Genomic DNA, 21,294 nt, shown 5'->3' on the forward strand with positions numbered 1-21,294 from the left:
CAGATGAGTCAATTAGAAATGCCATCTTGCTAGAGGGCACCTTTCACCGCAATCTGCATTGCTTGGAAAGCAGTTCAATTAGACAGATAACACAGTCCAAACAGAAAATTTCCCAGCTGTACAGTTTAAAGACCAAGTTTAAAATTGGTGTGCATCTTATTTTAAATTTGATTGTAACACAGATTTCTGCTGAAAGGCATAGAAGTTTGTTTTAAAGAAATATTTCAGTGATGTATATTCATTTCTTCCAGACATAAAGGACAGCATAGAAGAAACCGTAAAACTGAAGGTAAGAGAATTTAAAATGAATTGTTTTAGACAGAAGTTTTTTGGGAAGGAACTGAAACAAAAAAATATTTTCCATTCTGTTTATGTAAGGCTATTGCTGCCTCCAGCTGGTTACAACATTTTTTGGCCTTTGGTCTTATGAAATGGCATAAAAGACAGTAGCTGAAGTTGAAAGGTCTCAAAGAGAGTCAGTAACCTCACAGCATGATAAGCTGGGAGAAAAACACATTTCAGGGGTTTTGTGTGTTTTGTGATATGTGAAACAACAATACTTATGAAGCTTTCGTTTTGCTGTAACTCCTGGAAAAAATGTACTGCTGTTTGAGTCCATTATCACCCTGTTGGGCTGTCACTTGTAATAGTTTGCAAACACTCAACCTAAGTGAATATTTGTAGAAAACCTTCAGAATGACCAGTCCTGTGACTCTAAGGATGGAAGTGGAGGATGATAACATTTGGAAAATTCTAATATATAATGTCTGATACCTTTCTGTATGTTTAACATGCTTTATTATTCCAGTCATTTTCTTTCCTAATATACACAGTTTATAAAAATATTGGTATAAGTAAGTGAGCATGATAGGCAATAATAAATTATTATCAGCCCAACCGTGCATGCATTCTCATGAAAGCTGGGGGCATCCTGAAAGAGCACTTATTTCACAGAATCACAGAATCAACTGGGTTGGAAAAGACCTCAGAGATCATCGAGTCCAACCCTTCGTCCAACTCTAGTCCGTTTACTAGATCATGGCACTAAGTGCTATGTCCAATCTCAGTTTAAAAACCTCCAGGGACAGCGAGTCCACCACCTCCCTGGGCAGGCCATTCCAATGCCTGACCACTCTTTCTGTAAAGAATTTCTTTCTAATATCCAGCCTAAATTTCCCCTGGCAGAGTTTAAGCCCATGCCCCCTTGTCCTATTGCTAACTGCCTGGGAGAAGAGACCAGTCCCCACCTGGCTATAACTTCCCTTCAGGTAGTTATAGAGAGTGATGAGGTCACCTCTAAGCCTCCTCTTCTCTAGACTAAACAACCCCAGCTCCCTCAGCCTCTCCCCATAGGTCTTATGTTCAAGTCCCTTCACCAGTCGTGTTGCTCTTCTCTGGACCCGCTCCAGCACTTCAATGTCTTTCCTGAACTGAGAGGCCCAGACTGAACACAATACTCCAGGTGTGGCCTCACCAATGCAGAGCACAGGGGAAGGATCACTTCCCTTGTCCTGCTGACCACGCTATTTTTGATACAGGACAGGATACCATTGGCCTTCTTGGCCACCTGGGCACACTGATGGCTCATGTTGAGCTTCCTGTCAATTAGTACCCCCAGGTCCCTTTCTGTCTGACTGCTCTCCAGCCACTCTGCGCCCAGCCTGTAGCGCTGCAGGGGGTTGTTGTGACCAAAGTGCAGCACCCGGCACTTGGCCTTATTGAACTTCATCCCATTGGAATCAGCCCATTTTTCCAGTCTATCCAGATCCCTCTGCAGAGCCCTCCTGCCCTCCAGCAGGTCAACACTCCCTCCCTCCCTCCCAAATTTGCTGATGATGGTCTCAATCCCCTCATCTAAATCGTCAATAAAGATGTTAAACAGGACTGGACCCAACACTGACCCCTGGGGAACACCACTAGTGACTGGCCGCCAGCTAGATGCAGCCCCATTCACCAGCACTCTCTGGGCCCGGCCCTCCAGCCAGTTCTTAACCCAGCGTAGAGTACACTTGTCCAAGCCATGGGCTACCAGCTTTTGCAGGAGTACATTATGGGAGACAGTGTCAAAGGCCTTGCTGAAGTCCAGATAGACCACATCCATGGCTTTCCCCTCATCCACCAGATGAGTCACCTGATCATAAAAGGAGATCAGGTTGGTCAGACAGGACCTGCCCCTCCTAAACCCATGCTGGCTGGGTCTGATTTCTTCACAGTTATCTGAAACTAGCTATCAATAAAGAGATAATGCCAGAAAGAAAGTCATCATTCCCAACAGAAGGCCATAGGTTCTTGACTATTGTCACTTTTTAAAGTTTCCAAAATGAACAAGGGTGTTTATACCATAAAAATAAAAGCATTGCAATACTTAGCAGGACATTACATTGTCGTTGCCTTTATTGGTTATCGCTAAAAAGTTTTCAGATGATCCCCTGAGGAAACAAGCCTCCTATGGGAACCCTTACTGTGTGGATTTGGTAGTATATATGCTGCTAACTTAATTTCAGTCACTGTTTAGTGACAGTCACTTCTGACAGAGAGCTGGAAGTGTCAAAAATGTCTAAGTTCTTAGAGTTTTCATGAAAATAGGTACCTGTGAAGAGAAGACCGTATTAATCTAAATAAAAGAAAGGCTTCAGCATGAACTCAGCCTGTTATAAAGGCCAGGGAATGCAGAGGTAAAAGAGCTATATGATTCGACATGTGTATGCCACTGGGGAAAAAGTAAACCAAACCAAACAAACAACTCTGGTAAGGGCTCTCAATTCACTGCCAGCTACAAATTTGTCAGTAAAAGAACTGAATTTCCCTGGCTTAGACATCTTATTTCCACCTACAGCTTAGATAAGAGTTACCTCACCAGCACTGGCCATCTAAAAGTTAGTTATTTACCCCAAACTAGTCATATGGGCTATGTCTGCAGTGCTGAATGAAACAGGGCTGGGGACAAGCCCTCAGCCCTGGAGGTGAATAGCACTGAACATCTGTGACTAATAGCACTATTGGCTCTCCAGGATACTCAGGTACTTGTTTGAGAAGGACAGCTTCTACAAACACATGAAACTGGTGTGTAAGGTTTCTAATAAAGATGGATGGTGTTCTGCTTCAGATTTTAATTGATTCTGTTGCTCACTGAACAACTTTAGTATCATTAATTGGATTCACATCTTATACAGTGCATTTGGCTGGGAGAAAACAAGTTGTAACCATCCAAGGTACTTCCAGGAAGATGGTAAAGAATTAAGTAGTGTGAGTAAGTAGGTATCCAGTGTTTGATCTCATCCCCCGACAATCTTTTATTTCACAGTAGGGTGTATATAATCAGTGGAGCTAAAGGGCATCTCCAGAGGATGAGATGAATTATCCTAAGAAAAACTTACCTTTGCTGTTGATCATAGCTGAAATGTAAGCAATAAGCTTAGACTAGACGATCAGCTTTTAAACAGTTTAAATTAGGTATGATTAATCCCATCCTGTAAGCTACTGAACTGGTCTCAGGGCACCTGAGTTCCTTGTACAGTCAATGAGGAAGGCTGGGTTTTTTTGAAGATACCATAAGGAAATCCAATTAGTTTAACTTTGCTTGTTAAACTGAAGTAGGCAGAATCACCCTCCTGAGGCCTTTACATGAAGCAAACTTTTACTGTTGACTATCCAGGAAACCTGTTTTAGAAAGATTGCTTCAGCAAACCCAGCGCTTTTAGATGTAAGGTGTATAATAAAGGTTGACAGATTTTTCTTTCAGATTTCATTAGTTCTGGTGCTCAGTGAAGAATCTTATCATTAAAGCTAATAAAGTTTAATATTTAATATTAACATTAATGTTTATACTGACTTTTTTTACCATCTACTACCACAATGGCAGAAGATCAAAAAAACCCAAAAGGCATTCAAGAAGAGAAAAAACATGCTAAAACATCAAATTTTTCACCCATATTATTAACATCATTTGTATTATTAACGTGGAGGACTTATCTAAATTGAGGAACATAGGAACATTTCCCAGCTAGTGGATCCAGCTGCTTCTGTATTTTATTACAGCAATTATAGCCCTTTGGATGAGTAGAGAAGAAGTTTCAATATATTCAGGAAGGCCCCTTGCTTTGCACACCTCCTTCATAGTTTAGGCTGTGAAGATTTAAACAAAAATTTAAGAATATCAGTTTGGGGGCTGTGTGTATACACACACACACATAAACCTACACCTACATGTATGGATACACATACACGTCACATACGCATTTGTATACATACATCTATGTATAAAACACTTCTTTAGATATATTCATAAAACATTATAGGAGCTTTGAAAACATCTTGTTAACTTGATGGTCATTTAAGCTACAAGCAATGTGCAAATCAATAATACAGTAAGAAACAAACAACCTCTCTGAAAGTCAGCTGAGGTCTACTTGACGAATTTGCTCTGAACAGCAGGATAAGTCAGGCTGAGAATAATAGATTAAAAAAAAAAAGAAAGAAAAAGAAAGAGAGGATATATTTGTTCCAAAGGGAAATAAAATTGCTCAAGGCTGCAGCACTGTGGAGGCTTGGGAGAAATGGTAGTGTTTTCCTGTCCCTGGGGAAGCTTGGAACTGATTCCAAAAGGCAATACTCTGGGATAGGCTGTAGCTGAATTGTTCCCTCAGTTTTTATAGCTAACATACACATGCCTGCATGAACAGGCTTTAAGGAGTTATTTTAAGGAAAAATCTAAATTTGCCCTTTTTTTTTTTTTTTTAAATGAATGCTTCATAAAGAGCAGCTGTATGAATCGGTAGTATTGAGAAAAAAATCCTTTTTTTTTTTTCACTGAGCAGTTTATCCTTCTCATTTCCTGGGACAAACTTATTTCCTCCCTTAGGCTTATCTGCAACATTAAGCAGGATCTCAGGTGACAAACATGTCTCAAGCACTCCCATTAACGAGTTGCTTTTTTATTTGGTTATCTTCTGGCTACCAATCGTCTAGGGCAAACCCTGAGGATACATCTATATGAATAAATAAAAAGGACAAGGGCTGCTCTACTGGTCCTGGTGGCAGTGGCAAACACACCCATAAAGCTAAAATTGTTTCTCATTCCCACATGGGATGGCCTCTTGCTTAATGCCTAGCAGAGAGCAGTCTCTGTCCAGTGGTGTTTCCTGGAAAGAACCTAAATATTGTCTGACAAAGCCTTAGTTGGCAAGGACCAAAAGCAGAGGAGCTTATGTGCCAGCAAATCACACTGTCCAGGAGATTGCACACCCGTAGTGCTGGAGCATCTGCTATATGTGCTCACCCTGTTTATTAGTACTACAGACACAGGAGCAGGGCCTAAGCAGGAATCAGGGAACAGCACTTTTAACAATTCTTATTCTTTAATTTCCTTGAGTTATTACAGCATTTGCATCTGTTGTGTAATAGAACTTCTCCCTACTAGGAGCTGAGAGTAGAGCTAAAAGAAAAATATCAATGCCATCCGCTTCCCCCCTGAATATTATAGGGTTCCTTCCAAGCATGTTTTTTCCTCCATCTCCTTCCTTGAAAGGCATACTAGAAAAAAATAGAGGGAAAAAACAGCCTTTAATATAGCATCACTATTTCTAATATAAAACCAAAACCAGCCCCTCCCAAAAGAACAGCAGCAGGGTCATGTAGAAAGTCCACCTTAAAACATATAAAAAAGGCCAGCTTTATTAATCAGTAGTACTGAGAAAAAAAACCCCACATATTATATTACATTACAATATAGATAGCTATATTCCTAAGATTTTCAGAATAATCTATTGCTTTAGTTAATGATGTGCAACATATTACTTGTCTTAGCTATTGTATGTCACGAAATACCTAAAATATTTTAAAGTATTCACAAGTAGCTGCATTCATCAAATTCTATAGTTTAGGGAAAAAGTGATGAAATACACAGAAGAACAGACATGTTTGGAAGTGAATCTATATTTTTAACTCTATATTTTCAGTAGTGCAATTTTTGTATGGAAACCAAGAATCAAGAGTTTTAGCTCATCATGGGTTTCTAAAGAATCTGGTTCAGATGAGCTGCCACTGTCAATATATGTCTGAAGGCTGAGATTTTAACTCACAAAGGAGGCTTTCATCTTAATATATAAGGATTCAGTCACTTTTTAAATCTATAATATCTGGGATCTTTCTTTTACTCATTGGAAAGAAATAGCTAACAAATAATTTAACTGGAATTCAGTTTTGGTTGGCAAAGTTTTGTTTGAAATATCATATGCACAGTACTTTCTCTAATGAGTTCAAGCATCCTTAATGAATACATAGGATATTAGGCTGTCAATTCCTCAGCCAAAATCTATTTACTAGTGCTACTGTATAAATTTCAGGCAGTCTGAAGTAAAACTGATCCATACAGTTTTTTAGTTTCTGGACAACCATTTGTTTAAGAAAGACAGAAATTTTAGGGTAAGTGAAGTAAGTGGGTGCAAAGCCAGCCAAAATTAAATGACTTTTCCAAACAGACATAGCAACAGTCACTGCTCATACTTTGTCAGTTCTATAATTTTCATTTCTAAAAATAGGAAAGCTAGTAAGTTAAATAATAGTTTTCTGAAAGTTTCTATTGGCAATATTTTGATATAGATGTCATTTGAAGATGACAGTGCTACCGAAAATTTTACAGCTGCAAGAGTGGGAAATTAAATGTTCAGCCTTGAGAAGATATATTTATTTATCTATGAAAATATTAATAATGTATTAATCATTTTTTTTCAAATTGATGGATCACTCCATGCCTGTTATGACTATCTTTATGGTGGATTTCAGTCTGTAATCACCCATATTGCAGGTTTTTCCACCGGGGGAAATATTCACAGAATAGATGTGTTGTAAAACAAAACCTGAAACAGCTCCTCATGCTAATTAGCAGATAGCTGATCATGACTAGTGAGTGTCCTAAAAATTTGAAGGGCCAGAAAAAAAAATTCAAAAGATGAATGCTTATCTGAACCTTTTGTACCTGGAACTGGGTATTGAATATTTACTGAAAAAAACTCTTATTTCAAAGGATTAAACAGAAAAGCAGAGCAAGACAATGCAGTCAGAACCTCAGACATGGAAATATCAGTGAGAAGACAGCAGAAAAGGGAATGATGTGAGGATAGAATGGAATGGAATAGAATAGAATAGAATAGAATAGAATAGAATAGAATAGAATAGAATAGAATAGAATAGAATAGAATAGAATAGAATAGAATAGAATAGAATAATTTCAGCTGGAAAGGACCTACAAAGATCATCTAGTCCAACTACCTCTGAGGGTTTCTCTCATCATTAGGTTGATGTGAATGGCTGTGTGTGCTGTTTGGCTGCCTGATGGGTTAAACCACAACACACTTGTGAAGTTGGATTTACTTTACTGAAGATTCCTCTCTTCCCTCCCTACTGCTGTAGAAATGTGGAAATAGGTCTATACAATCAGTTTAAAATGAGTTGTGTTAGAAAGTCAGGTGACATTAACCACTGCTTTCAAGTCAACAAGAATTTTACTAAGTTTTTTGTTTGATTGTTGTGTGGTTATTTTGTTTGTTTGTTTGGGGTTTTTTAGGTTTTGGTGAAGTAGCTGCCTTAATGCAACTTCACATTTATACAAAACAAAATGTTCTATTACATGTTTATTTTCAGGCTTCTTTTCTTAAAATGAATTGTATTTCACTGATGTACAAGTTGGTGCTGATTGCTCCCAAAAGCTCTCATAAATATATATGATTCTTCTTACCTCAACAGTCTCCAATGACTTTGATCGTGTTTTCTAGCTTTGCATACAAGGTAAAGTTATGAGGCAAAATTCTGTAAACTGATATGTGGGTCAGTTATATTGATCAGACGTACCTCAAAATTACAGAATGTGAGTGCTGTACTCTTTTTATATGTATGTTTTTTTATATGTATGTCATGATATCATCCAAGCACAGAGAAGCCCCAGGTAAATGCAGCTTTTGAACATGCTCTTGTTACACTATATCTTTCCCAAACTCAATATTTAGTACAACACATACTCAAATACTATTTCATATAGTACAGTGCCAGTTACATACACAAGTCTTCCTGTTCAGCTGTTTCTGTATGAATTTTGGTTATCATGCATGCATTTGTCCTCTTCAAGTGATGAATATTTCCATTTGAGACACACAGACACCTGTAGAAGTGACTTTACGGTATCTGTAAATATTTGAGAACAACTGCTGAAAATCACAGGAAAAAAAAAATCACACCAAATAAAAAAGAGAAAGGCTAATATTCAGTAATCCAAGGTACTGTAGATAAAATTAATGCTGCTGCATTTTCACAGTAATTTAGGTTCTGAGAGACTCAATGCAAATGATGATGAAAAAGACATAATCCAAGGAATCTAGCGTTCTAGGAGTACAGGCAAAACTTACTCCATTGATTATTTTAAAATACAAGGCAGGATGTTCTAAAGGACAGCTGGGTGAAAAAGGATAGGCTATGTGCCAGTCATTTATTTCGCAATTGGTGGAAAGAAACAGGTGATTCTTTGGTGGAATTTATTACACATTAACAAAGAAACCTAAAGCTGGTGAGATGAATAGTACTGTGAACATTCTTCTCTCTTTTGATTAGAGGGAGAACTAGTGTTACTAGCTCAGATGCACTTTCTTACACAACTGATGCCAAAAATCTGCTGAGAGAAATTTTACCCTAAAAATCACTATGGAAGGATGCTTCATCAGTTGTGCATACCTGAAAGTTTTAAGTGTAAAAAAATTTGAAACTTTCATGAAGGTTTCAAATGAAACCTAAGGTATTAATTCTGAGATTAATTTAACAAGTAAAGTGACCTATTAATGGAAGAATAGATGGTCTTCCAGTTCTAATTTTAAAGAGCATTTGAGCTCGTACTATTTCTAGAAGTTTTGAAAGTAATGCATATAATATAGGAAGTGTAATCATGCTCTCTATACAGCTTGGATAAAGTGACAGTATTGGCTTTGTTTCATTTACACAATTAACAATGCAATGTTAAATGTAGCTGAAATTACTTATCCAAATATGTATTTTCTAAAATTCCTTTCTTAATTACTACTTTGTACACATAATGAATAAGGACTCTTTGGTTAATTTTCATAAGCACCGCTTTCCAGTCTTAATGCATAATACTGTCTGTAAAAATATCTCTACAGTTTTAAAATTATTCATATTCTTTTTATATTCTGAAGAGATACCACGTTATACTTCTCATTAACCTAATTTCTTCCATATATATATGTATATATAGTTTTTTACTAAACCCATGAGGTGGTATTTGTTTCATTAATTCTTAAACTTTAAACATAAGGCTTTTGGCACACTCTTAAATATGAAGAATAACCCTTTGATTATCAGAAAGCTGTTCAAAATTTAATGTATGACTGGATGTTGCAATTATTAAGTGATCACTCAAATCTTTCTAAAATGAAACCACTCTGGTTTTAGACTTGCCTCAAAAACACACTCTCATATAAAAAAAGTAGAATCCAACATTATTAATAGCAAAAATTCCCACTTGATGAAACCGGGAAAGTGATCTCTGTCCAAATGTAATTAAAATTACCCGTCTAAGGCTTCTTGCAGTTCAGCTGTGTTTAATTCCAGAAGTGCTCAGGTCTGTTATCTATTACAAAATTTGTGTGTTGACTTGTTCATTCCTGTGTTGGTATGTCCTTATCATTTTGAAAAGCTGGATAAAAAATCCATACAAACCATTAAACCCTGTTTAAATTTGTTTTTGGATGCTTGTGGAAATCTTAAAATCTCAAAAGGTACGTCTACATTATGAAATGACATACCTCTCTTGTTCACTTCTGATCCCTTATCTCCTTATCACACAAAGTAAATGTTAGCTTATTTATGGGCTTTTTTCTTTTGAAAAACAAAACAGTTTATTCTGAAAGAAAACCAGATACAGTTTTGTGGATAGTTCGTTCTACTGGAAGTTCTACTGTTTTTTAGGTGTAACACTACGTGGCTATTAAAAGAAAACTTTGTAGTCAACTTGTGCATACGTGCAAGTGCATATTCACACCAGAGGTTTGATAAAACAAACATGTACACAGCATAAGCTGTACTGGTTATCCACCATCACAATGCTAACAGGATGAGAACATTCAGTTGTTTTATATTGGAAAACAGAAAAAAAATGAAAAGGTTTGGGAACTTTTTCCTATGGTCCCTTTTTCACGGTTGAGCTGCTGTGCGCCTGTCTCCATGACAGTGGAGAGAACTGGTGAAGTCCCTGTGGAGGACAGTGCACGCCTGCTCTGACGTTTACATCTCATTCCAGTGTGTTGCTGTGCCAGGTTTGTCACCAGCACATGCAAGGTCTACACTTAGCACAAGAGGGAAATAAGACTGATAAAAGTTTTTACCAAGGCTTCTAATGGTTTGAGGGGATGGACCCCACCATCCGCAGAGGAAGAACCAGCCCCTGGCTCATTGCAGAGGTTGTGTGGATGCAAACACAACCCTTCTACCCTCTGTGATTTTCTGATGTTACTCTGTGCTCTCAGATATTCCCGTACATCTCTGTTTATCTGGGTGACATGACAGGTTTTGTCTTTCCTAAAAAATACTTGACATCACTAATAGTGCTTGAATAAAATCTGCATTTTTTTTTTCTTTTTTTTTTTTTTTTGGTGCTCCAGCACAGGCTGTAGAACAGTATTGAAGTAATTAAGGTGAAGAAAAGTGTCATTCAGACATACCACTTTTTTCTATTACCACTTTTCTTTCAGAGCGGATTGAGAATTGGAATCCCATCCATGGGTGAGGAATTCCCTTAGGCCATTCTTCACCTCTAAAAAGTGTGGTAGTACACGTTTCTTGCTTAGTTATCTTAAATATTGAAAAGGAGCTTGTGTAGGTAATATCTACTTCCTAAAGAAAACTGTTATTCATGATCTTCCATAGATGAAGTTAAAAGACTAAGTCATGGCACTCCTGATGGAGGCCAGCTGAGGGCTTAGACCACAGATATGGTTCAGAATGCAGGAGGTCTGATATAGAATCATAGAATCATAGAATGCTAGGGATTGGAAGGGACCTCGAAAGATCATCTAGTCCAATCCCCCTGCCGGAGCAGGAACACCTAGATGAAGCTACACAGGAACGTGTCCAGGCGGGTTTTGAATGTCTCCAGAGAAGGAGACTCCACAGCCTCCCTGGGCAGCCTGTTCCAGTGCTCTGTTACCCTCACTGAGAAGAAGTTTCTTCTCAAGTTTAAGTGGAACCTCTTATGTTCCAGCTTAAATCCATTACCCCTTGTCCTACCATTGTTTGTCATCGAGAAGAGCCTGGCTCCATCCTCGTGACACTCACCCTTTGTATATTTATAAACATTAATAAGGTCACCCCTCAGTCTCCTCTTCTCCAAACTAAAGAGACCCAGCTCCCTCAGTCTTTCCTCATAAGGGAGGTGCTCCACTCCCTTAATCATCTTGGTTGCCCTACGCTGGACCCTCTCCAACAGTTCCCTGTCCTTCTTGAACTGAGGAGCCCAGAACTGGACACAATATTCCAGGTGTGGTCTCACCAGGGCAGAGTAGAGAGGAAGGAGAACCTCTCTCGACCTACTAACCACCCCCCTTCTAATACACCCCAGGATGCCATTGGCCCTCTTGGCCACAAGGGCACAGTGCTGGCTCATGGTCGTTCTGTTGTCCACCAGGATCCCCAGGTCCCTCTCCCCTACACTGCTCTCTAATGGATCATTCCCCAACTTATACTGGAACCTGGGGTTGTTCCCGCCCAGATGCAATACTCTACATTTGCCCTTGTTGTATTTCATTAAATTTTTCCTTGCCCAGCTCTCCAGCCTGTCCAGGTCATGCTGGATGGCAGCACAGCCTTCTGGCGTGTCAGCCACTCCTCCCAGCTTAGTGTCATCAGCAAACTTGCTGATAGTACACTCTAGTCCCTCATCCAAGTCATCGATGAATATATTGAACAGTACTGGCCCCAGCACCGAACCTTGACGCACTTCACTAGATACAGGCCTCCAACCGGACTCTGCCGCATTGGCCACGACTCTCTGGCTTCTTCCCTTCAGCCAGTTCGCAGTCCACCTCACTACGCAATCGTCCAGACCACACTTCCGCAGTTTAGCTATGAGAATGCTGTGGGAGACTGTGTCAAAGGCTTTACTGAAGTCAAGGTAAACCACATCCACCACCCTGCTATCATCTATCCACCTCGTTATATCTTCATAAAAGGCTATGAGGTTGGTCAAGCACGACTTCCCTTTAGTGAAGCCATGTTGACTGCCCCTAAAGACCCTCTTATCCTTGATATGCCTTGAGATGGCACCAAGGATAAGTCGTTCCATTACTTTCCCAGGGATGGAGGTGGGACTGACCGGTCTATAATTACCCGGGTCTTCCTTCTTGCCCTTTTTGAAGACTGGGGTGACGTTAGCTTTCCTCCAGTCCTCAGGCACCTCTCCCGTCTCCCAAGACTTGGCAAAGATGATGGAGAGTGGCCCAGCAATGACGTCAGCCAGCTCCCTCAGCACCCGTGGGTGCATCCCATCTGAGCCCATGGATTTGTGGATGTTCAAATTGCCTAATTGTTCCTTAACCCAGTCCTCATCAACCAAGGCAAATTCTTGCACCGCTCTGACTTTCTCTGCGGCCTCAGGGGTACAGGGCTCCCCAGGACAGCCTCTGGCAGAGTAGACAGAAACAAAGAAGGCATTCAGTAATTCTGCCTTCTCTGTATCTTCTGTCACCAGGGCACCCACCTCATTCATCAGTGGGCCTACATTGCCTCTGGTGTTAGTTTTATTTGCCACGTATTTGAAAAAGCTCTTTCTGTTGTCCTTGACCCCTCGTGCCAGCTTTAATTGTAACAAGGCCTTAGCTTTCCTAGTTGCCTCCCTACATCCCCTGACAACAGCCTTATATTCTTCCCAAGTGGCCAGCCCCTCCTTCCATGATCTGTAAACTCTCCTCTTCCACCTGAGCTTACCCAGCAGCTCCCTGTTTAACCACGCAGGTCTCCTGGCTCCCATCCTTGACTTCCTACATGTCAGGATGCTCTGATCTTGTGCCCAGTAGAAACAGTCCCTGAACACTAACCAACTATCTTGGGTCCCTTTATCTTCAAGCAGCCTCGCCCATGGGATTTCCCCCAGCAATTGCCTGAAAAGGCCAAAGTTTGCCCTGCTGGAGTCCAGGGTTGCAATTCTGCTCACTACTCTGTTCCTGCCGCACAAGATCCTGAACTCCACCATCTCGTGGTCGCTGCAACCAAGGCAGCCCTCAACCTTTATCGCTTCAACCAGACCCTCCTTGTTAGTGAGGATGAGGTCCAGCAGTGCACGTCTCCTGGTCAGCTCCTCCACCATTTGCATAAGAAAGTTATCTTCAATGCACTGGAGGATTCTATAGGAGTAGTTCACTTTTCCTTCAATTTATTCCAATTGACAAAGAGCCACTAATCTTTAAAAAAAAATCAGGAGGTATCTTGATGTTGAAGAAACAAATACTGTAGGCTGTATTAAGTCACTTTTGTAAATGAGATTTTTGAAGAATGAGAAAAAATGTATTCTGAGTTGTACATTTAATTTATAAGGGTTTGTTTGTTTGTTTTTGTTTTGCTTTTAATTATTATTATTATTATTATTAACACTTTGAAATGTATGTTAACTCCATGGCTGTTGAATCACAAAGAGAGAACTTTTTAGATCAAGTCTTCTTTACTTCACTCATGAGCTCTCACACTTTTGGGTCTTATGAAAAAGAACCTTTTTTCTTGGCTAAAATGCAGCAAACCTGGGATGCTGTTTTCATGGATAGACCATTACTTATCAATCAGTATTGATTTGACAAAACCACCTTGCTTTCTTAACTGTCACTTTCAAACACCATTTGCAAAAATGTAAGGAGATTTTACCTACTTACTCTTTTCTTCCTTGCTAAGTATTGCAGCTGGATATTTTTCATTGCAGGTGCTGACAGTAATGCTTTGAATTTCTGCTTTTGACTAAAGCTACAGTTTATGAAGAAACTGAGACTCAATTTTGCTTCCTAAGATAAAAAGCATGAAAACTCACCCTTTCAGGACTCAACTAGATTTTTTCAGATAAGCCTTTTGTTGCTCAAGACTAATTTCTGCTTCTGGAAGAGACATCTTGAATATAGTCAAGTGTATTATCACAAATTGAATTAATTTTGTATTTTATATGACATCTTGATAAATTAGGCTCTGTAGTCAGGAGTTAATAGTTACAGTTCTCATCAGTAGTGCTAATCCTTGGTGATACTGAGGTAAAATTTCTGTGTTGTCTAGATTCAGATCTACCACTTGATTACTCCCAGTATATATTCAGAGGTCTACATCTTGCAGCCAGGAGGCATAACATAACACCTATTTCACAGAATTGTTATCTTTTAACAGCACGTGGTGCCTAAGGCAAAGTGATGGTCTTTTTACTACTAAGACTGAAAGCGTTTTAAAAATCCTACCCATACCTGTTGAGCCAAGAGATTCAAAATAGGTCCACTATTTCATAAGTAGTTGCAGGACAGGGGTACTTATAACCCAATAAAGCCTATGTTAAGGTTTATGTCAAAGGAATTTATTCCATCATAGAAATGAATGAATGCTTAGTCTCTTTCACCCAGCTATAAATGTGTTTACAAATGCAGGGACATACAGCATTAACATGCAACAGTAATAAACCATGTATTGCACTGTATACTTGGTACAACAAAAATACAAAACTTATTGGTAAATTCCAGTAATTTTCTGTGCTTTTCTGTATATTCTTAATTTGTGTAGAAAGCCAGAACTGTCAAATTTGACAAGCATACACACCATGTAATCATGAAACATTGGTTGGAAGAAGTTTCTGGAGATCATCGAGTCCAATCCCTGACTCAAAACAGCACTGTTACCCCACTCCCTGGTCAGCTTTGATGTATGAAACCCTTCAAGGACAGATTTCTTGATGTTGCTGGCAACTTCTCCTGACTTCTCCCCCACCTCCAGTGTCCAAATGAAACCTCCCAAGATCAAATGTGTAGTATTTGCCCAGTCTTTACATCATCTGGCACTATTGTCATCTTCATAATGGCCCTTCAAGTGCTGACAAGCAATCACTAAGTCCCTCCTTAGCCTTCTCTTCCCAAGACCACAAAAGCCCAGTCCCTCAATCCCTTTTTTGTAGGGTATGATTTAAGCCCTGACCATCTCGGTCACCCACCACTGGATCAGCTTCTCCTGTAACTGGGGATCCTCAACACTGACTGTTATATGCCAATGTCAGGTAGAGGGGAACAGTAAATTCCCTCAATCCATTGGCCATTCTTCTCATAATGGAGCCTAGCATGCAGCTCGCCCATGAAAACACCCTCTGGGCTCAAGTTGGCCATGGCCTCTGTCGTAACACCTGATGCTTTCCTGAATGCCAGACCTGGGCCAGTTGCTTAGGGACCAGAGGAGCTGCAGGGTGATTGTCATCTCAGGTGCAGACCTTGGTCCTTCCCCACATGGAGCCCCAGGAGGTTTCTGTTGACCCCAATACTGCTGAGAGATTTCTGGCCCATGACCTAACATGGAACAACTATTTACTCCAGCAGCATAACCAGATGGGAAATATCTAAATGATTACTGTTGGTCATGGAGAGTGTGGGCAAGTCTTATGAGGAGCAGCTGAGGGAACTGGGGCTGTTTAGCCTGGAGAAAAGGAGGCTGAGAGGAGACCTCATCACTCTCTGCAACTACCTGAAAGACGTATGGATGAGGCTCTTAGGGACTGGCTTAGTGCTACATTTAGGTAATAGTTGGACTCGATGATCTTAAAGGTCTCTTCCAACTGGAATGATCCTATGAAAGTAAGAGTTCTTTGTTCTCGAAACAGCAAGTAGTGTGATGTCAGTACTGGGCGTCCACATTTGACTCGTGTTTGGCTCCCCAAAGCTATCACCTGCCGAGACAAAGTGGCTGGCAAACACGGCCTGCTGCCGACTTCCCAGCTTTTTTCCGTTCCTCACAGCTCCCTTCTTCCCGAGGCACCCGTTTCTTGGCTTTGACGAGGAAGATGCCGATACTGACCGCGAGCGGGACGCGAACCCTACGACCTATCGGCCCGACTCCGCGCCGCCGCCACCGCCGCGCCCCCTGCTGCCCCCCAGCGGCTGCTTTGGGGCAGCAGGGGGCGCGGCGGCGGCGGGCGCGGCGGCGGGACGATCCTAGTGGTGCTGCCCCGGTCCCCGCCGAGCCCCACCCGGGGCAGCGGCCTCGGGAGTGATGGGGAAGAGGCCGGGGCGCCGGATCCGCTCGGGGCTTCTCTTGGGTGGTGAGGAGGGCACCGCTTCACGGGATGCGGTAACGAACCGTTTTACCTCCCCCACGCCCTGTACCCTCAGCCCCCGGTGAGCGGAAGGCTGTGAGGGCACCGGTCTTTTCTCAGAAGAAACAGCTCAAATGAAATCAGGGGAATTAAATGAAATCAAAGGAATTAAGCCAGAAGGGAATTTTGTCTGCAAATTGTGACTGTCAATAATCCCAGACTCAAACCGCTGTCAGCAAATTGAAAATCTATAGCTGTTTTATATCCAAATTGGCTGACACGTCAAGCCCTGATCCGTTAATTCTATTTATTTGTTTCAGGAAAAGGCTCCCATATTATTTAAAGAGGGGAGTAATTTATTGTGTACTGCCTCTTTAAAATGCTATATGTAAAGTTTGGTTGCTAGGTCATTTTTTTTTTTTTTATGGATACCAGATGTAGGAAAAGAAAAAAAAAGCAGTTTATGTTCCAACAAGTCTACAGAGTGGATGTACATTTCTAGCTGTTAGCAAAATATTTGCTAATTACAATACTTATTCCTTCCTTCTCTTTGAAACATTGATATCTTGCAGAGTGTGCTTTTTGCTCAAGTGTGACTGAGCAGTACGGTATCAGTGCTATTTTTCAAAGAAACAGTTCAATAAATGTTGAGTGTTCAACTAAGTTCAGTAACTACCTTAACTCAGTTTGGGAAGAGCAAGTTTTGTCTTTGTTTTCCCTATTTGAAAGCTAGAGAAAGTAACATCTGAGTCGTGAACAGATGGCATTAAATCAGTCAGCACAAATCCTGTTTAACGTTGGTGTTACTGTGTAGTACTTTACTCAAATTAACACTCATTTTGAACACCAAAGTGATTTTTAAGGAAGTTTGTTGGAGTAATTTTGTCCATGCAGTGTATTGCTTATTACAAATTTTTGGTTTTCAAGTGGCCAGATAAAAAAAAAAAAAATTAAAAACTCATTTATCATTCTTAAATAGACAGAACTTTTTTGTTTTATTTAACAACTCAGGTTTTAACTAAAGCTTCGGGTGACTGTCTTATACGAATTATCCAATGTATTATTTCTGTTCTTCCTATTATACACTGGGCAGACTGGTCTATCTTTACCTCTGGTCTAATTTTTTTTTTTTAGTCTATTTAGTCTATCTTGCCTTTTCAGTAGCATCAATCAATCTTTCTCCTATTTTTTCCCCTTGCCAACCCACCCTCTGCCTACATGCATGGGAAAGGGGAAAATTGCCTCACATATTCTTGTTCTCCCAGCAGGCGAGTAGGAGGTGTTTTATGATACCTTATTCCTCTGTAATAGGGAAGCCACAGATTTGCCCTACTACTTACACTTATTTAAATATCTTTTTAATCCAAAAGTCTATGTATGCAATTTAGGGAAAAGCTAGTTTTCAAGAAAGTAAGCAAAATGTGTAATTTTGGTCAGAAGCTAGTTTTTGTGTACTTACTGATTTAGGATTATGTTTCCCCCTTTTTCGATGAACCCTTGAGAATGACTAGAGTAAAGCTCATCATGATTTGTTTTATTCCCATGCAAGCTGCTGATGCAGTGTGAAATAACCTGTAGACTTTTCACAAGCTTCAGGATGAGGGAGGAAGCAAAACTTTCACTGTCCATGGAGACACAGCTTCTTTTAACACCCTTTTCCGGTGCAAAGCAGTACTCCACCACCACCTGGGAACCCAGGGCAGCCAAAACTTCCCCTCTACTCCAGCTCCTGGAACTCTGTAATCACAACCGCAATCTGCTCTATGTTTGCCGATACCCCTGGCTCAAGCTTCTCATGCCAGCTACCATCGCTGCCAGCTATCATGTTTTTATTACCAGTCACAAACTACTTGCTCTTTTCAGTTATTGTGAGCAGACCCCAGGGCTTCCTCTTTCCCACAGAGGCCAGAGAACGAAGCTGTTTCTCACTGGTTTTTCTCTCTCGAGCTCATGGTACTGTTTTCTGTGGGGCGACCCAGTAGCTTTTCCATATTTGCTTTTAAGGCATCTTCCAGGAAAACAAAGTTACTGGTTGAAATCCCATCTGAAGGAGGCTGGCCAGCATCGCAGGACCTCATTTTCCCTGGTGTGTACTCTAATCATAAGTATCTCCCCGACCAATGGCCCTGCTGTTTCCTGCACTGTGCCCTGGAAAGAGGATTTTGCCTCCTGAATAAGGAGAAGTGCTGCAAAGCCTGGACTCAGGACCTTTTTCTGTGTCACTTCTGCTCCTCACATCTCCTGCTGGCCTGCTTTGGGAAACTCGAGGTGCAGTATGGCAGCGTTCCGTCCCTCTGCAGAGACACCCAGGCTTACAGTCAGCAGAGAGACACTGTCTCCTGATTTAGACACTGAATTACTCTTTGTAGGATCTCAGGGACACATCAGGAGGATCCTGGAGAGTTTTCTTCACTGATAGAGTAGTAAAGGGTTTGAATTAAGGTTTTAAAATCTGATGAGCATTTTATGTAACAACAGTTAGGAGGAAAACATTCAGGAAAAATGGCTTGTGAGGGAATGAAAAAAAATGTTTCAGTCCTCCCAGCTCCTGACATTAACAAACAACTCATAGTTTGTTGTAGTGGGTGGTAAATTTCAATTACAGCCTCTTGAAGAAGCAGTTATGTTTTTTGTTTGTTTGTTTGTTTTTTCTACTGATCATATTAAAAATACAGACTTCTAATTCACATGCTAAGAGTCAGGTTGTTTGGTTTAGAAGGCTGCCCTTTGTGTCCTGCAAAGTGAAAATGAAGACCCTAGGGTAGACAGATTGAACATGACCCAGAGGCAGCTGCCTGTCAGAGAACAACCTGTTTAGACCCTCTCATGGCTCAATATTCTTAACTCTGTCAGCTCTACCTATATCAGCTATAGGTATCACTTATCATGCACCCAACAAAGTACCAGCTGCACAGGTAGCATACAGAACAGCCTCATCATATGAATGGCACTTGAGGTTCATATTAATGGAACTGGAATTTCAGAATATTTTAATCAATATAAAGATAGAAAATTATTCCTTCTCACAGTATGCTTTCTAATGTGGACCCAGACTAATGTTAAATGACAAGAGGGATTATGACTTCAATAGGTTTGTCTTCTGTAGGGGAAGACATATTGTGCCTGATAGCATTTGAAGTAGGACACCTAGCTGTAATTACATTTTTAAAAAATTGTACTTTTCCCCTTGGATGAATAATCTGGAAGGAAAACAAAGTTATATATGTTGAAGGAATGAGAAAAAAAACCCAAAAGATTGTGAGTGTTCAGCTGTAACCAAACAGGAGGCGGTGTGTTTTTTACTCTAGACTCCAAATGTTGCTGCTTTTCCAAATCCCACGTTCCTGATTACTGAGGAAATACATAGTAATACACTTTCCCTAAAAAGTTTGAAACTATTTTCAACCAGTCAAGAACCCAGAATATTGTATTCCACAGCATTCCACAGCAAATTACTTCTACTTAATTTGAGAAGAGTAAACAAAAAGCTCCAGATATTATGATATTAAAAAAAGATATTAAACAAACCACAAACAACAACAACAACAAAACAACCAAACCCAACCAAAACAAAAACCAAGAAAAAGTATAAAAAAGAAATATTTTCCTACAATAATTAGATTTTTAATGTGAAAAATTTTCTCATTTGTATGATGTAGATGTGTATTTATGCATGGGTGTCTGCTTGCAGATGTATGCTATATTTGTGACAACTGAGAGATGTATTTTCAATTATGCTGTGAAAAAAGAAAAAAATGTTTCTCAGTTGTTGGCCATTTTAGTTGTCTGTATTATAAACTGAAGAATGTGAAATTATCCAGATTATGTTAGAAAAGAACAGTCTAGAAGGAAAAGTAACCTTCAGAAACTGTGTAGCAAGAAAGATTATATATGCATGTTTTGTTTGCTTTAGAACTAACTTCTTTTATCTTCCAGACAAATCATCAGTAAAATGCAGTGGAAATGAGAGCAATCTCTTATGGATATTAGCAACCTACCCACATTCTCATGGTTCTACAGTAAGATCAGAAAAAATCCTGATGGAAAGGAAGCCTTAACTTGCTCTAGAAATAAACTGAAAACTGAGGAAATATGTTTTAAAGATTCTGAAGAAACACAAGTATTTTATCATCAACTTATTTTTTCATCAGTCACTCCAAATTCAATTTGTCAAATCCAAAAGAGATTCTTGGTACTTCAAGAATGTGAACATGATGTAGATAGAACAGATATATACTTACCTCCTTTCACTTTGATAATGGTCTTCGGTGATCAAGTAATTCAAAACCAAGATTCACAATTTTAACCCAATATTAAGTCAAGAGTCACAACTTAGCTCTTTTTTGAAAGCACAAAGTGAAATTGAAGAAGAAATATACAGCTGCGGCAACAATAACAGGAAATGAGAAAAAAAAAAGGGGGGTGGGTTCTACCTCTTGATCTGAATATATTCAAGATAAACGTAAATTTGTCTTGCTTTGATAAGTAGTTGTATAACAGATGTCCTGCCATTTTGAACTTCCCCCCCAGGGTATCTAACAGTTAAAACTTGTCTTCTCTAGCTCTTTGGCAATTTTGGAAGTAGCTTCTCAGCTGTTTAGATCTGGACTGATCTGAGGTCCTGAGTAACAGCACTTCGAAGTTTGACTGAGAGCTGAATAAACTGTAGTTGAGGAGCCCTACAAAATGACCTTTTGGTGCAAATGATCTTATGGCTGAAGGACAGCAGAAGCATGCTGAGTCTCCAGGGTCCATGTGCAATACTGTTTCACTTTGGAAACAGCTCTCCTCCTGCTTCTTCTCTCCCAGATTTTCAGTAAACCTAAAATTTGAAAAAGCTTGATGTCACTCATCTTAGGAATGAAATAAAATATTTGAAAAGTAGATTATTTTCCAAACCAGAAAATATGCTCTATTTAAGACTGGGACATTTATAATTTCCCTGAAGCTTTCCAGTTCCATTAGGAAGTGTAACTTCCACTGCA

The 21,294-nt window shown here is 39.9% G+C and overlaps 1 long non-coding RNA gene across 1 annotated transcript; it reads right to left on the reverse strand.

Moving 5' to 3' along the window:
* Positions 1–4,794: 4,794 nt before the first annotated feature.
* Positions 4,795–20,641, reverse strand: LOC309449583. The gene is made up of 3 exons (XR_014185976.1): positions 20,551–20,641; positions 8,055–8,178; positions 4,795–5,532 (listed from the first exon to the last, which is right to left on the reverse strand). It is a non-coding gene; the product is annotated as an uncharacterized lncRNA (long non-coding RNA).
* Positions 20,642–21,294: the final 653 nt, after the last annotated feature.

This window comes from Streptopelia decaocto (genome assembly GCF_964273445.1).
Source record: "Streptopelia decaocto genome assembly, chromosome: 1".
Classification (NCBI taxonomy): domain Eukaryota; kingdom Metazoa; phylum Chordata; class Aves; order Columbiformes; family Columbidae; genus Streptopelia; species Streptopelia decaocto.